This window comes from Bombus vancouverensis, chromosome 18 (assembly GCF_051014615.1).
Source record: "Bombus vancouverensis nearcticus chromosome 18, iyBomVanc1_principal, whole genome shotgun sequence".
Lineage (NCBI taxonomy): Eukaryota > Metazoa > Arthropoda > Insecta > Hymenoptera > Apidae > Bombus > Bombus vancouverensis.
This window is the reverse complement of record NC_134928.1, coordinates 2,755,621-2,772,250: the sequence shown is the minus strand read 5'-3', so window position 1 is coordinate 2,772,250 and position 16,630 is coordinate 2,755,621. Positions and strand designations below refer to the sequence as shown.

The 16,630-nt window shown below is 45.2% G+C and overlaps 1 protein-coding gene across 7 annotated transcripts in view; it reads right to left on the bottom strand.

The window, feature by feature from the left end:
- Antp (homeotic protein antennapedia) overlaps nucleotides 1–16,630 on the bottom strand; it is a 166,482-nt gene that overhangs the window by 97,464 nt on the left and 52,388 nt on the right. For 2 of the 7 annotated variants that reach the window (XM_076626291.1, XM_076626294.1), the window contains exon 2: nucleotides 7,412–7,478. The exons of 3 other annotated variants lie outside the window; for them this stretch is intronic. The gene's annotated coding sequence lies outside the window, so the exon portion shown is untranslated. Of the gene's footprint in view, nucleotides 1–7,411; nucleotides 7,479–8,106; nucleotides 8,808–16,630 lie in introns of those variants that run through there. 2 more of the 7 variants (XM_076626292.1, XM_033342766.2) reach the window with 2 other exon arrangements.

Genomic DNA, 16,630 nt, shown 5'->3' with positions numbered 1-16,630 from the left:
CGTACAGCGTGTACACACAGACACGTATGGCGAATTTAGAAAGTCACGGACAGCCTCTCTCACGAGCAGCGTCGCCGGCATCGTTCAATTTATTCGCCGACGCCATCGCTCGAACTCGGCTCTGCCGCTAATTGAAAAGCGGACAAATTAACACGGTGAATGGATCGTCGCAATTTATAATGTCGCGGTTGCCGCTACGCCGACGAACGAGAACGCGATACCGGGGGTCGACAGCGCCGCTGCGGGTTATCGCGAACACCAACGAAAAGCCACCGATAAATGCCAGACCGTGGAATGCCAGCGTTTTTCTTTATTTCTTCCCCAGGCTTTTTTTTATTGTATCGTTTCCACGACTTCCGCGTAGAAATTTTAAAAACCGGTTATCTCGAGCTTCGATGAAGAAATTTCGTTAGATAAGGGAAACGTCGTGGTACATTTCAGAAATTTCACTTTTAAGGTGGAAGTAGGAAAAATGGAAACGTCCAACGTGTTGCTGTCTATTTGGGAACGAAACTGGTAGACTTCAGTTTCTGTAAATTTCTCATTATTCAAGCATGTATATACGTGCATGATCGTATAGTGTATAATATTCAACTCCTCAGAGAACAAACGACTTACTTCTTCCTTCGTTTATCGTTAAACAAGTTTTAAAAGAAATTTCAAAAAACGATATCACTTTCCTCTACTTGACAATTTATGGAACGATCGATGTATCTTCTAAGTGAACCACGAAAATACCTTCATCCGCACACCAAAACCTCTAAATCATTTTTTCTTTCTATTTCTAACAAATCTTTCTGCAAGATAAAAAAAAACTCTGAACGAAGAAAGCTATTTAAAAAGGAGGAAAAGAAGAAGAACGATCGCACCCTACCGCCACGCTCGCCTCGCAAGGTAGAGTTTCGTGTCTCGCCGGCTCGCAGAAGCAACACGAATGGCATAGAACAATGGAAACGGTGAAACAGAAGGACAGATTCGTGGTTCGGAGAAACGGGGAGTCTCCGCCGTACGAGCGAACTGGCCCGTTAATGCGAGCCGTGCAACAAATACACAGGCGATGATTATCGAACTCGATTTGAAGGGGAGACAATAATTATAATGATTATATTGGAGCTGGAAGGTAGGCGGCCGGCGGCAAATAAATTACGGGTCTGCTCGCTGCGTGCGCTCCACATAGCGGCATAGGCGCGTTCGATAGATCCGTATCTGACCGTTCTGTTCTCGATAGAGAGCGCCACCGCAGCTGTTGGCTTCCGCAATTTTTTATCGGCATTAATACAGCCGTGGCGAATGCACGTACTGTTGACGCGCGTCCTGTCTACCCAGCGTAAATACATTTACACGCCGGTAATTACGTTGTCGGATAAGTTCGCGACGGACCAATGAAATAGAAGGATCTTGGTTAACGTACTCCCACTATCAGAAACGTCACTACTATTCACTCGAGGAATCTCAATCGTCTCTCAATGTCTCAATTCTCTCACCTCTATTCAAACTCCATCGTCCCTGGTTTAAGACCATCCAATTTATAAACGTCAGACTTCTTTTTACGGCACCTCGTTTTTATGGAAGAATCCGTGTAGAAGATTCTTATCGAAGGGTATAAAAATTACAGAGAATATGCGATATAAGTGGTCGCGAACTACGATATTTTCAGACCACCCGCTCTAACGTTGCGCCCTCCACACGCAACGTGAATATTCAATTTCTCCGCAGAGCCGTATACGCGGCCACTCGGTCGACCTTTCGTTCTATACATCGAACAAGATTCACTGTCTTATATGTGGTCGTAGGATACATGTTCCAGAATATTTCGAGTTAATTGAAACGGGAAGGACGGCTGCATCCACGATGAGCGTTATAGGCGATTAAGCGGAACCGGAGGCGGTCGCGTGGCCATGCCAAAAAGCGGCATTTTTAAGCAGCGCATTCGGTTAAAAGGCAACGCCAGCATCCGGGTGATCCCGTTCGTCGACCAGTTCGAACATTCCTACCAGCATTCCAGCATCGATTACTCGTGGACACTCCGATTGCTGGGCGATAGCCTCTCGCGATCACTCCTATCTACCCCGCGCGGAACGCATCTCGTAGAATATGCAGCCAACCTGCCGCCAATGTGTCTTCCCTGTGGATATTGTGTAGCCTTCCGCGGGACACCTAATTATACGATTGTCCTTTGCTCGTGAGCGTCGAGATATCGCGCACCGCGAACAGTTTAGTCTCGCGTCGGGCTGAGCGATTTCTTTCATTCTCCTCTTCTTCTGTTATAATTCTTCCTTCTTTCCAGCTTTACAACCGCTTCTTGCGCTTTTCGATTCGCTCATGCGATTATCTCCTCGCCTGGTGTTTCTCTTTTTCTGTATCCTCTGGCATCCTTTTTCCTTCGGTTCTTTCCCGTGACCTTTTCACTTTGTCCTTCGAATTTTAACACATTAGGTTCCGACTCTTTTGCTCGTTAATGCTTACGAGTTACAAGGTACAAGCTATTAATATTAAAAAATAAATTATAATATTAATATTTATATAAGTTACAAGTAGGTAAGTTTAAAAAATCACGAGTTATGCGAATACCCTACTTGATGAAAAATTATGAAATTGTAAGTATAGGAGAAGTTTATAACCTAGAACTTGTCACTTGTCAATTTGCTAATATTACTGATAAATTATTGTACTTTGTAAGAAGAACTTCAAAAGATGTGCTTTGATAATGTTTTCCTTAACACGCCGCCGTCCATTGTATGTACTTTTTCGAAACGCATATAATGCAACAACTGCGTCAAGAGTATTATACAAGTAGCAAAACAAGATACGCGTCAGTAAGACCAAATGTGTTAAACAGCGCTCGTTCATTCTCATTCCTGTTTTCTTGTTCGGTATTTTGCGTTTTTGCAATCTTCTGTGATTCGTCCACGTCCACTCCCACTACTTTCCTTGCAGTGCCCCCGGAAGAAGAAGCGTTTCCATTTGCTGGAGAGCTTCTTGTGTTTCCAGCTGATTTACTACCACATTTCAAAATTAAGAATTAATCCTTTCAGTTCCAGAATCACCATCTCGCGTCTTGCAGGAATTCTAGCAACTTCTATTGTTTCAAGAACACGAAGGTTTCTACTTTTGTTATTCGTGAAAGAACTTTCACAACTCGCAAGCTAAAAATCTCTGTATGAATTCGAGAAAGAGAGAGAGAGAGAGAGAGAGAAGGGATAATGAAAGTAGGCTAAAAGTGAAATTTCAGTTGTTCGAGAATTATTCGAGAATTAATAAATTACTGCGAACATTACGCCAGACGAAACGGACAAAGTACATGAAAAAATTGTATTAAAGCAAACGGCCACTCGCTAGTCAATTTGTTACATCGGAAACAATAAACGGTAATCGATGACAGACAGTCCAATGCGATCTAATCGCGTCACATTTTTCACACGTCCCCACGATTCGGTGTTCTTACAGCCTCTACCTTCAAACTAGATACACGGCGTTTCAACCGTCAAAAAGAAATATCTCTAGAAGATCTCGAATTCCCTAGTCCTAGCTATTGGTCCGAATTTCTCCTCGAATCTAGTGGAATACTTGAGCACTGGCGCAGTCGGTGTCGTTCTCCGTCCTCGTCGTCCCGGTTCGCGCCGCTTCGCTCGTCGCGGTGAAGATTGTCGCGCGATTAGCGCAGACCCCAATGTCACGGCGGAAGATACATTGCTCTCGTGGCCTGGTCCGCGCGCTATACGTGCGCCATGCATACCCGGCGAGGCTTATACGGGGCCCGTTTATATACGGTAACACCGTAAGTGCATAATCGTCGATCGCATCTCCTTGCACTTTGCGTCAAGCCACGGCACCTTGTACGTCGGGCCGCGCGACCGCCCCGTCAAAGATCCTCGTATCTGCCGCTGTAACGACCTGACGTTTGCCGTGTAGCTCGCGAACCGATCGGTTGTCACGCCTGCCGTAAGAGTGACGCCTTTAGGAACGCCAATTGAAGGCTTATGAAACGGCCACTGTCCATTCTGAAACGTTCCTTTCCATTCGACACGGCTTCCACTCTTCCTCGTTTCTTTCTAAAGAACTTTGTCTTCTCCTTTTTCGTAGAAGAAGCGATAGACTTTATAATAATTGATAATAAGTGGAGTGCTGATTTTTATGCATTTACGGGACATATAGTTTCTGGAATGCTCGGTCGGTATATCGTAGCGATAACATTAGAAACGAGCTAACATTCCGTATAGCGTGTAATTACTTTAGATCTCTATCTGCATTAATTAGTTTACATTCTTGCGGTTTTTATGAATTGATCCTCATTGACAGCTGATCCTCGGATAAGATAATATATTACAGTGTGTAATAGGTGTTGGCGTGTGATGTATATATACTCTGTTTATGTAATAGCTATAAAATAGGTAGACAGGATATGAATATGTATTCTTAATTCGTTATATCTTCCTAGCTCAATATTAAACTCTTAGACGTCTACTTTCCGTGAGAATTCAAAGAGTTAAGGATACGAAAATGAACAGAATATTCATACGACGAAGAAATATGTAAAATATCCAAAATATAACGTCTGTTATAATATTTAGCGGAAGAAACTAAACTCTGTTTTAAACCGGTTGTATTCAGATAAACATAAACTTGCATAAATACCCGCACTGTCATGATGGGGAACGACGATGACGGTGCCTATTATTTTATTATTGAATTTTACCGCGAAGTCAGGATGCATGGATAATATTGAGTGTTGATACATTGTAGAAACCAGGTAATGACCTAATAATGCAATTTATAGTGTCGTGGTTTGTGACTCACTACGGCGCTGTGTGACGCCTGTTGTAAAATATGCATAGCGTTCAGGAATGGAGCAGCAAGTGGCGCGTTTTCATATGTTGCGCGACATTTGACATTTACACGTGCCTCGGTATGCAAACTGTGTCGAGTATTAACTAGTGCGCGACATTCCTTCAACGTCGATAAATTTTGATACAAATTGCATAGTACTAATTATGAAGAATCGTCGTTATGTTTATGCTTTTCATTCGCTGGAAGCAGATCTGTGGCAACCTCAGCGGAAGAATTAATATTCAGAGCAGAGATTTTCCGCCTTTCCCAAAAAACATGAATAAACAATCTGTCGCAAAATTTACGTTTCACCCGACCGTTCTTTCCCCATAGCCAAATTGAATATTCAAATTTCCCGGCATGAATATTGATCCAAAGAAAAGACCGTGACAGGTAAAAGGAAAAACACATGGAACAATGTGCAAAGGGAAGAAGAAGGAAGATCGCGAGTGCGGGGTAGGCTTCTAAGAGGTACACGCAATCGAAACAAAGTATCGTATAGTGACTCGGTGGACATTTGTGATGCGCGTGGCGAAGAAATGCACAACGATCGTTGTGTTTAGCGAAGAAAGGCCGGTCCGCCTGTAACCGGGAGGACGTTTGTATGGCAAGACGATGGCAGCTCTATCGGCATTACCAATTGTGAACACCGCGACTTTTATTCTCTCAACGGCCAGATAGCCGCTCCTCCAGGGCCTGCAGAAAAACTCCGGTATCTGCATGCAACCGCCTCGCCCTTGCCCCCGACTCGCGTCTCCTCTAAGCCACCGAGGCCCAGGAGCCTCCTCCGTCTCTCCAATCTCGTGAAATCGATTTGACCGTGTCGAATTACCGGCGAAGTATTTACAAAAACTATCCGATGTAGCAGACGCTTTGTTGGGAAGTGATATCTTTTAGAGTGGTTGGTTGGACTTCGTAAGAAAAAATGACAGAAGCATGAAATATTGTTCTTTAGAAGTAAAACTACTCAGGCGAATATTCCCTTCCTTCGAGATAAACAAAGTATAATAATAAATAGTATAATTAGTGATATAATACAAACGATACACCAATTTCACGAATATGGAAACTTTATGTTTCTTTGGAAAGAAATTTCAGAAAGATGCAAAGAATAGATGAAACTTCCAAGTTGCAATAACACGACAATCGTCTTGATATTTCGATCACAAAGCTGAAGGAGTCGTTGGGACGCAGGGGTAAGTACCAAGTACGGAGGTGCAACAGAGCAATTCAAGGCTCGAGCGTACACTGCACGACCGGCTGATGATTCAGCTTGGTTCATTACTCACGCAGCTTTTTACTTTAATCACATTAATGAAGCATTTAATCTCGCCGCGTGTTTTACAAGCCGCCGGTGTGTGGGCCTATCTCAGCTACGTCGTTGACGAGGATTTCTCGCCGGTTACCCATGAAACCCTAACCCCCTCTACACCGTCATTTCACTCTCGTAGCGGCTGCTTCCCGACGAACACGACGAACCCTTGTCCTTTCGCTTTCATCCATCTTTGGATTATTATTTTCTTGTTCTCCCACCCTCCCGCGGTGTCCGCTAATAACCGCAGCTCGTTTAGGCCCGTTTACACCTGTACGCTCGTGGCAGCGTCCTTTATCTTACCGGCAAGCCAAGCACGCACCATTACGGTAATATATTTTATTACAGGTGCTCGTCTTTATGGTCCACTTATCGCCGCGAGAATATCAGAGCGAAGGTGTAATCGAAATCGGTAGAAAACCGGATTTCGTATCGACAGCTGCCTCGCACGGACACAGTACCGCTATCATCCCATCATGCCGATATAAACCGATTTGCTGATTCATAATCGGGTAATTCGAATGATACGCGATCTTCCTTGTAAAATTAAGAAACCTACCCGGAAGAATCTCTTTGACGGAGGCCGCCATCTTAATAATCTGCGCACGAAACGTGCGTAGTTCTGCTCGCTGTGTAGAGTTTCCGGTATAATTTATCGCGCAACCAGGCTAGACAACATCCTCTTTCCACTTTGACGTTAATAATAGTTTTACACAGCAGCCTTCCTTTATATCGTTTGCCATTCGAAACGTCCACGGAACGTTTGCGATTATGCTTTCAGCGACAATTTATGAACACCGTGGTCAACACCCCGTAAACAAAGCAGCGGCCACGTCCTTCGCGTTCGCCCATTAAACCAGCAATCAAGTGTTCCCGGAACTGTGTAAAAAATTCACCGTTCACACGAAAGAGACCGTGTACCGTGGAAACAAAAAGGGAACACGAGCGCGTAAGAGACGATGGAAACGTGATCGCGGAGGATACGAAGTCGCCGCGCGTTGTCGCCTGTGTATCGAATACCCCGATAAAATCTGCACTCATTGTCCGGCTGATCAGACAATAAATTCCCGGAGCGGTGAAATTTTCGTAAAAAAAAAAAAAAACAGAAAACGGTCGCTAGAGCTGCGCGTAAGGGCAATAGGTGGTTGAAACGCACGCGAGCGTGTGGACGCGCGGTCTAGCTTCATTGTTTCCCCGAACGAGCAATGGCGAACGCAGCGGCGCGTCCGCTTGACATCGGTCGTAATGTAATAGGTACAGTGGGTTGCTTACATTATGCCGGGAAAGGAAGATGCACGCATGTGCTTCGCAAGTCCTGGGGCGGTGCAACGTCACTTACCTGAAACAATAAATTACATACCGTTACGTTGCGTACGTATTATATGCGCATATATAGGTAACTGACTGATTTACGATCGCCTCTGCGTAACGTGCGGCTCGTACATGTGCTTACAAGCGCGCTCGTGTACAGAAGCACCTGTACATACGTGTCTACGAAAGTACTATGGAGATCCCTTTCGTCCGAACCGACACCGATAGAACGGATGTTCCAGAAAATTTTTAATCGCAACGAGATATTCCTGCGTGGCTCTTTCATTTTGACGTTGATCGATTTTGCCGTCTGTTAGCGCGATCTGTGTTCCTTTTGAATACGATTGTGCGTATCATAAGAGGATATTTGTTATTTGTGTGACAACTATCATAGGTTATATCGAAATCTAATTTTTTGTAAGGTTTAGGTAAAAATTCTCTGAAAAGATTGGACAATTCTAATTACCTCTCTACATTAATCAATAAAATTCTATTAGATTAACTTAAAGAGCCATTTTCATTTTTGAACAAGCAACTCGTTTATTTTTTTCACGATGACGAAGAAAATACGCGTAGTAAACGCGAGAACAGAATCGTATCAGCGGAACGTGGGAAAACCGTATAGTAAAGCAACGAGAGATGAAATTCAAAGTTACCGGCTGAATATCAGTGAATCCGCCAAAATGCACGCAAGGTAAGGTTACGTTTCGGACAAGTGAACGTCGTCGGTATCCGGAGCGTGGCCCTGCATCCTTACATTCTCATTGGTCAGTGTTGAACGTACGCCTGCACTTATTGAGTCCACTGTACACGTGGTGCACGCTTCGATCTGCTGATCATGCTACCGGGTCTCGCGATGCACACACTGAGGCACGTTATGCGCGCGATTCGAAACGAAACGACGGTTGCGGCATGAGCGCACGACGAAATGCCGGCAAAAACGATGTGCGAGAATCGATTCGAGTGACTCGACCGATAATCGCACGAGAGCTCGATGTACGGGAAGGAAGCCGCTCAACTTCAATTTCGACGTGTGATCTGATCGAAGGACCGTGTGTGTGTTAAGTACGACGGGTGCACTAGTAACTTTGACACGGTATCAACGCTGTGTGATCACAGGATTTGTGCCGAGCAACGTTATCGAGACGGAACCAGGCGACAGGATCGACTATGCGGACGAAACGATTTCATCGATAGTGCAGAGTACGGTGACAAACATTGATGGCACACTAAAACGTCGGACGCGCGGAAAGAAGAAAAAGGAGGAGGACGAGGAAAAAAAGAGTGGCACGAGACAGACTGGAGACACCACATAAACCTTCCCGACCGCGAGCCGCCACATAAATATAATAGGGAAGGTAAGGCCTCGTGATGGTTGGTCGGCATTGCCCGCCGAACCGTCACGGACTCAGCACGTCGTATAGGTAGGGGGAATTCGCGCGGGGGTGGGGTGAGATGGGTGGACGTGTCAGGGGCAGAGTGGAGGTTGAAGAGGGAGGGCAGTGGTGGCCGACTCCTCTCTCTACACGGTGCAACACACGGCGGCGTGAAACACGGGGAAACGGTACGAATGATCGATGGGATTCTGCGCCGTTGCAGGCATGCCATGGGTGTCTATTCCCCACTACCTTTTGCCGGTGAGCTCGACGCGCACACCATCAAGCAAAACCCCCGCTCTTCGCAACTCACGCCGCCTGGTGGGGCGCGCGCACGTGGTGGATCGCTAGAAACTTCTTCGGAATCGCCATAGATGACGCTCGGAATGTCGTCGCCAGCTGCGCCATCTAGCAGCCAGACGGTGAACACAGTCGGTAAAAAACGGAGTTTTTTTCCAGAGAAATTTAACACAGTGAGAATTGGCGGGAAGAATTTGTTAACATGGATTATTGAATTTACTGATATAAATACTATATCAATAATTTGTTATATTAATGGCTTTAAGATAGATAAATGTCATTTACGATGACATACTTTTCAATCGATTAACAAGTTTGAATAAATTGTACGTTCTAGCTAAAATTGTTCTGCTAGCAATACGAAAATGTTCGGTTTCTTTTAACAGAGAAATAGCTGAGAAATAGGATTGTACGTTTGAATGAACAACGTGAAAGTATGTATCATGTACCCTAATATAAATGAAATTAAACAGGTAGTGTACAATAACAGGCAAATTAAATCTATTCGTTCGCCAGAAATTTCGCAAATATATCTCGCATTTCGTGTTTTCGGGTTTGTATAAAAAAAGCGAATAAAGTCCGTGACGTATTAAACGCGAAAGCTTTTGTAACAAATGAACCGAGCGGCGAATATAGATGGCGATTAGACTAAAAAATGCATAAACAACTGTACGCGAGCAAATTTCCAAGGTTGTTAAAGTTTCAGCTCGACTGGCGAATAGTTTGCACGTGAGTGAGTCGCGTTTTCCGCAGACCTACGACAACACACGCACCGAACAAATGTATTTGCATACAAATTGAAATTTTCGGTTTCCTTCTGTCCGTCCCTAATGTCCAACGAACAACGCGCGAATATGTGTGTCGCGAAATACTGTGCGATCGGTGCGTGTGTTTATTACTTGCGAATGCCTGTCACAATTCATCAACCTAATTGCGGCATTGTTAAACAACTCACGAATCGGTGGTCCGTGTATGCGTGGACTGTAACGCAGTCCGGCCTGCGTGCCGACGGGCGCCTCTAAAATGCTCAAGGCGAAATTTAGTTACGCGGTCAGCTCGCGCGCGCACACGCGTCCATAAACCGGGAACGCGTTAAGCATTCGTGAAATGCGATCGGAGGACCACCCGTACGTCGTTGCTCTTTCCATCGCATTCGCCATCAATATCCGCGTTACGACGTTCGTGATCGAGGGACGCGATAAAAATGCCTGAGTGAAAGGTGCCCGAATGCCTTAAAAACGTCTCCAAGATTATACAGAGAAAGAAAGGAATAAAAGAGAAAAGACAGAAAATAAGAAAGAATTTTAAGTTCCGTTGTATATATCGCAAGGTTATATCTGAATGAGAGTAACGATAATCGTAAGGTAAAGGAAACGGAAAGTCGTGGTGCGAATGAAATTAATCTAGCGAAGAGTGACGGGCCGAGCGTGGAAGATTGAATGCCAGAAAGTACTGAAATTCCCAAGAACACGATCGTTATATAATTAGTCTCACTCGACCACGCAGTGGGTATCGTGGCACCACCAACGGGGATTCTACATTATAGTAGGAAAGTAGTGCAAAGCACGGCAAAGCAATTGATCAATATAGCGCCAACAACCCTTCGCAGCCACCCTTCTTCAGCTTCCAGTTCTCGTCGTCTACCCTCCCGCCCGCCCTCTCTCTCTCTCTCTCCCTCCCAACTCCCAACGGCGCAGAGAGAACGCACCCCCATAACAAGTTTCTTACTCATCTTTTTCGTTCAATAACTCTCCATCCAAGATGGCCACCGCGGTCGTCCCTCATTGGTTGGGGGAAGGGGTGGTCGCAGGGGTCTGTACGGGGTTTGGGTGACCCGAGAGGCGAGGAAACCAAGAGAGGCAGCAAGTGAGAGGGAAAGAGACGGAAAGGGAGGAGGGGTTGGTAGCAGTGACGCCATCTATCTTCCGTTGCCTTGGCTCGGCGTAACATAAGGCAAGATAAATTGCGGGATCTCCCGGGTTCTTGAACCTTTCTGGCAAATTGCATAAGAATATCCACCCTCCACCCCACCCGCTCTCGCCCTTCCCGCCCCCTCCAACTGCCCTCGCGGCTCCAATGGAATTGGAATTAACTCGAATAAATCACCTCGGTGGCTCTCTACGGCTACGCAGAGAGTTGCTCGTCTCTTCGCTCGAAGGAGTTCAAATTTCTTTTTACAACGATGTACTGTCACGTCTCGTCTCCTTTTTCTCCTTTTCGAGCGACAACAGGAAATCGTTGTATGACTGCGTTGGCAAACGATATGTAATTGAAGGTAATAAAGCGTCTTGTATCTCGCTTAAAACTCTTTGTTACGGTACAACATATTACGTAAGAGAAACGAAACGTCGCACGACTGTTTTCTCAAAGTTCGTACCTTTAATTATCAAGTAATTTTTATAACGCCCGATATTTCTATTTTATTGGAATAAATAACGAACGATAAATTAATATCCTGCATTTCGTATACCCTGATTTATCGCGGTCGTTATTAAATTTTTCAAAATAACAGCGTGCATAATCTAAGGCTAAACACCATATTCGCTGTTTGCTTTGCACTTTAGAGGACGCGGGAATTACCTTGGTAAATAGCCGCGTAAAAATAATAACGCAATGTTAAATAATACCATTGTTTATTGCCCAATGAAAACTCGCATATTTCACAAAACTTCCAGCAGGCAAATAGAGGGTATTATGTCATGGCAATTGTAAAGGCGAAAAGTAAGTGGAAGATAAAACGATCGAATAGTCGTTGGCCACTACCAGGGTCATAAAGCAGTGCTGGCATCTGGCGGCATTCGTGAGAACAAACGAAACAACGCATAGAAGACGAAGTATTGTGTGCGCGGGCGCATCATGGTCCATTGATCGAAAGATATTGTAACTCTGCAAAATCAGCGGAAGACAAATTTTTAGGTCTATCCCGGAGACTTTATGACGCTTACATTGTTCCGATTTTATTTTCCGTTACGAGAAAAAGAACGATAAGATCGACTGACACAAATTCAACTAATTAACTAACCCGTAAAAAGACAGTGTATGTACGAGTAGATGAAACTAGACAAAAAGTAAAATATACCTGAGAAATTTAGTACCAATTCCGACACAGTTTGGAAGCAACATTTTCTCTGTTGTTTTTGCTACTATATAAATAATAATGATATTTATAATATTTTCAATTTAATGTTCTATACAGATCCCAATAGAATAAAATAGTAATCTTAATAGATGTAGAAATATCCAGAAATCGTTGATTTGCACGTGACCGTTACGAGATTTCAACCCTTTCCTTTTGTATGTATTTCAAACGATATCTCAATTGCACGCCACACCATGATGAACCCCCACTTGGCTGTTTCAAGCGTGGTAGGGAACTGGTTATCATTGCCAAGTGGCTGGCTTTCCGTATTGCTTTCCGTATATTGTGCCAGGTCAGTAAATCCGAAACCGAGCTTTACGATTTGTTTACTCCACAGTGGGTTATGGGACCTGGTTATATAGCCATAGGTATGCGGGGGCCACGTGATCACGGCCATAAACGCGTCTGTTATGCGCTCGTAAACTGTGAGAGCCCCACTCGACGCTTACCGCTCACAACCGGCAGTCCTCCCACCGCGATAGTCCATCGTAAAACAAGCGTTTTACGATTGCTGCCTATCGCTGATGATACCGGTACCGTGCGGTCAGAAAGTACTTACGCCGTCGTCGATATCGCCAACCTATACTATCGCCACCCCTAAAAAACCTATTCGCACCTTTTTTTCCTATCGCCAAAATTGAACATCCAGTCGACGATATTGACCTTTTTTCATTTCTATGGAAATGTCTTTATCGTATCTTACGCGATGTTAGAAACGATGATTCGAATTACAAAGGAACGACATATTGACAGAAAGAAGTTATACTTCACACGTAGACATAATAAAGGGGTAACGAACCCGAATACGATCCACGTAATAGACCACACACGGGTCCGAAAGATTTACAATTCGGGAAGCGTGGAACGAAGTGGACCGGGGCTGTTGGAAAATCTAGATGCTTCGAGAGTAGCCGAAAACCTTGTTGACCCTGTCATATATCAAAGAGAACGTATTGCGATCGCATGGTTCCGCAATCCGCGTAACCAGAGCGGCGTGGCGCGGCGCACGGGTGTATCGGATAACAGATCGGCGTAACAGTTTCGCGTGGCGATCGGCGCGCCCCTGGCGGTCGGCGTCCGATCGACGGCCGGCCGTATCGGCGATGACGCTGCGCCTCGCTACGTCACCGCTCGACGGAATGTAGCCCTGACGTCATTCGGTCTATAGAGAAGGATAAACGACGGCGTGTGCTTGTGACGTAACATCGAGCCTAGGAGAGAGAGAAACCCATGCCAGCCATACTGGCGTAGGTAGGGGAAGGAAGAAAAGGGAGCCATTATAGAAGGGGCGCGACTAGGCTGAATCCTCCCCACCGACCGGTCGGCCCACCGAGGAAACAGCTGTCAGCTGCGTGGAGTTGCGGACCCTGTCGTCTCACCCACCAACCCTCCTTTCCCCGTTACACCACGTGTCGGTGTGCGTTAGTGTATGCTTACTTGCCTGTTGGCGCGCGCGCGCGCGCGCGTGTCTCTTCTCGTTTCTCCGCCGACACAACTCTACACGCGATACGTACGTGTATTTCACCAAGCTGATGCACGCACACGAGTAAAAGGCGACCAGCCAGCCAGCCACCCACCCCCGATGTTAAAATATTCCGGTGGGCGAGCGAGCGCGGGACGGGAATAGCCCGGGAGAGTTATGGCCGCCTCCGAGACTCAAATAACTCTTTAATCCGCGGGCGCGTGTACGCTCTTCGCGCTCCTTTCTAACGTACACGTCCCTCGGATGTTCTTTCTCCCTTTGTGTCGCTTTCTTTTGGCTGATTTTCCTAGTTGGGCGCGACTACCGCGTGAACGTTCACGCCTTTGACTATTTGTGAGAGGTTTTAAAGGAAGAAAGCAGTTCGTGAAAAATTCATCGAGACTCCGTGGGACAGAGCATTTTCTCTCGCTTTCGTTTTCTCTTTTATCGATGCACGCTTCGACTTGCGACTCTCCACTTTCCACTTTCATCCGCTATAAATTGGCTAATTAAACTGCCGCTGATATTCTCGCGTTACACTCTGCCTTCTTTATAGCTGTCTTTTATAATATAAACCTCGCGTTACGTTGTGTCCTTTTCATTGCAGTTTTGCACAATGTGGTATGCACCCTTGTTCCTATTTATAATGGATAATCAGCACGTTCGTTAGTCGTCAACGGTTAAATTGGCCAGGAGTAACGCGAAGGACGCGGCAACAAGTGCTCGAAACGAATTGATCGACGTATTTATGACAAGCCCGGGCAACCATTGCATAAAAGAGCGGCGGCAAGCGAGTCAAAGAAGCTATCTTCGCGATTGTAATTTCATTCCAGCGTTGCTACGCGGCGTAGCGAAGACGCGCGTGGTATATGTTTATGATAAGCTTGGCAAACCGTAAAATAAATGTACGTTTATTTTGTTAGCCAAAAAGCGGCGAGTTAAAAATTTCATGCGGAACGCCCGTATATTCCCAACGAAATTGCTTGATTTATAGCTAGGCTACCGAAACGTGCTTACCGCGCAAATATTCTAAGTAGTTCTCGAATAACATCATTCGTTAGACAAATATCAAAATAGTCTACAAAAACACGTGTCACCGATATTGTAGTCAAAATAAACATAAACAGCTGCATACCAATGTTATGACCTCTTATTATACGTTCTTTTTTTAAGTAAACCTCCATCGATGTCGTAGTAACAAAGTCAATTAAACGCAAAATGAAATGAAAATGCGGAAACGGAAAAAAAGACGGTAGAAAAAATTTTCCACGTAGCGTGGAGGGAGAAGAAGAGGCGCGCTGGTCAGTTCCAATAAAGAGACATCAATAAACCGAAAAAGGAATACGACGAGACGGTCTCGATCTCGATCGGCAATCTCGATCGGACGAGCAACGATACCGATTGAGTCGCGCGACACGAAGGTACACAGTCCGCGGGCCGTCGATCCCGTCACACGAATTTGTCGCGGATTAAAAAATTCCCCGGAATCCGGTCGTACTGATGCAACGTGGCCGACGGCGGTAATTAAATGCAACTTCGTCGTCGCTTTTTTTTTTTTTGCTTGTTTCGCATGGAAATCGGTGCATCCCACGTTATTCTGTCCTTTTGTGCATGTGTACGTGTCCCGAGGAAGGAGGGCGCGCTCGCGCGCGTCCACGGGCGTGTCAGTGTGCACGCAAATTAAATATCTGAGGTGGTTCGCGTGTAAGAATACACACGTTCGCCAGGGCGCCAGAAAGATATATCGTTCCACCAATTTGTTCTTCGTGAGGAAATCCATTATTAGGCGAAGCACGAACTTTTGCGACTAATTGCGAGCGTTGTGTGCACGCGGGCAACACCGCCGCCGTCGCCGCCACGGTGAAACTTCTGCAACACGAGCGCCGCGCGTGTACGAACCGCTCGGCTATGCGTAGACGCAAAAATAATGTGTGTTCATAGGTCATTGCGACATTAACGATTCGTTCGCCGATAAGTGGCTAGCAATACGCCGTTTAAAGACACTTTACGATCTTTATACGTGGCTCGATAAGCGAACGCTTACTTTCACGTGCACCGTTTTACGCCGTTTCGTGCGTTCTCGTGACCTTTGCCTGTTCGATAAGCGTCTTACGCTTCGAAGGATCTTAGCTGTAGCTTTTTAAAGGCCTGCGGAAATCGCAAATGTAATAAAGGAACCGCGGTGCCGATCCGTGACCGGGGAAACACGAACGATGGCCGTTCTTGATAATAATGAATTGCTAATGCGGTGAAACTTCGGTAATTCGAATTTTAAGCAGAGAGTTAAAATTGTCGCGGTTCAAGGAAAGGCAAATTCAACTTTGCAAGTTCGATTAATTATTAAAAGGAAAAAATTTACTTGATACAGTGCGAGGACCAGGAGGTAAAGGTGAATATAGCTGAAGTGTAGATATGTGTAACATATATCCAGCTCCCTAACCCTTTCAAGTTTTAGAATCAATCAAATTGTTATTCGTAGAAGCAAACTGCAATTTGCAGAGGGTGGATTTCCTGGTGAATTTGTATTATACAGATAAAATAACATGCCTAGATATGTCGCAAATAATTCGGGACGAAGTAAGTTTATGTTTCAATTTGTTGCGATTTTCGAGTTGTAAGGTTCGAATTGTCGAATCTCGAATTTCTACAGCAATATGATAATACGATACCTTCCTAAATTAAATGATGCGGCAAAGTTCGAAGGTCTTCGGAGAAAGGAATCGTGGAACAAAAATCAGCGACAGTTTTTAACTGTTGGAATAAAAGAGAAGAAGTCTAAGAAGGTTAGGTGCCGAGGAGGAAGTCGATATTATTGTCCTTAGGTAAACGCGTAAAAACTGGCAAAAGACTCGCACCAGTAAAAAAGGAACACTCGTCGATCGTAGCTAGAACAAGGACGAGGA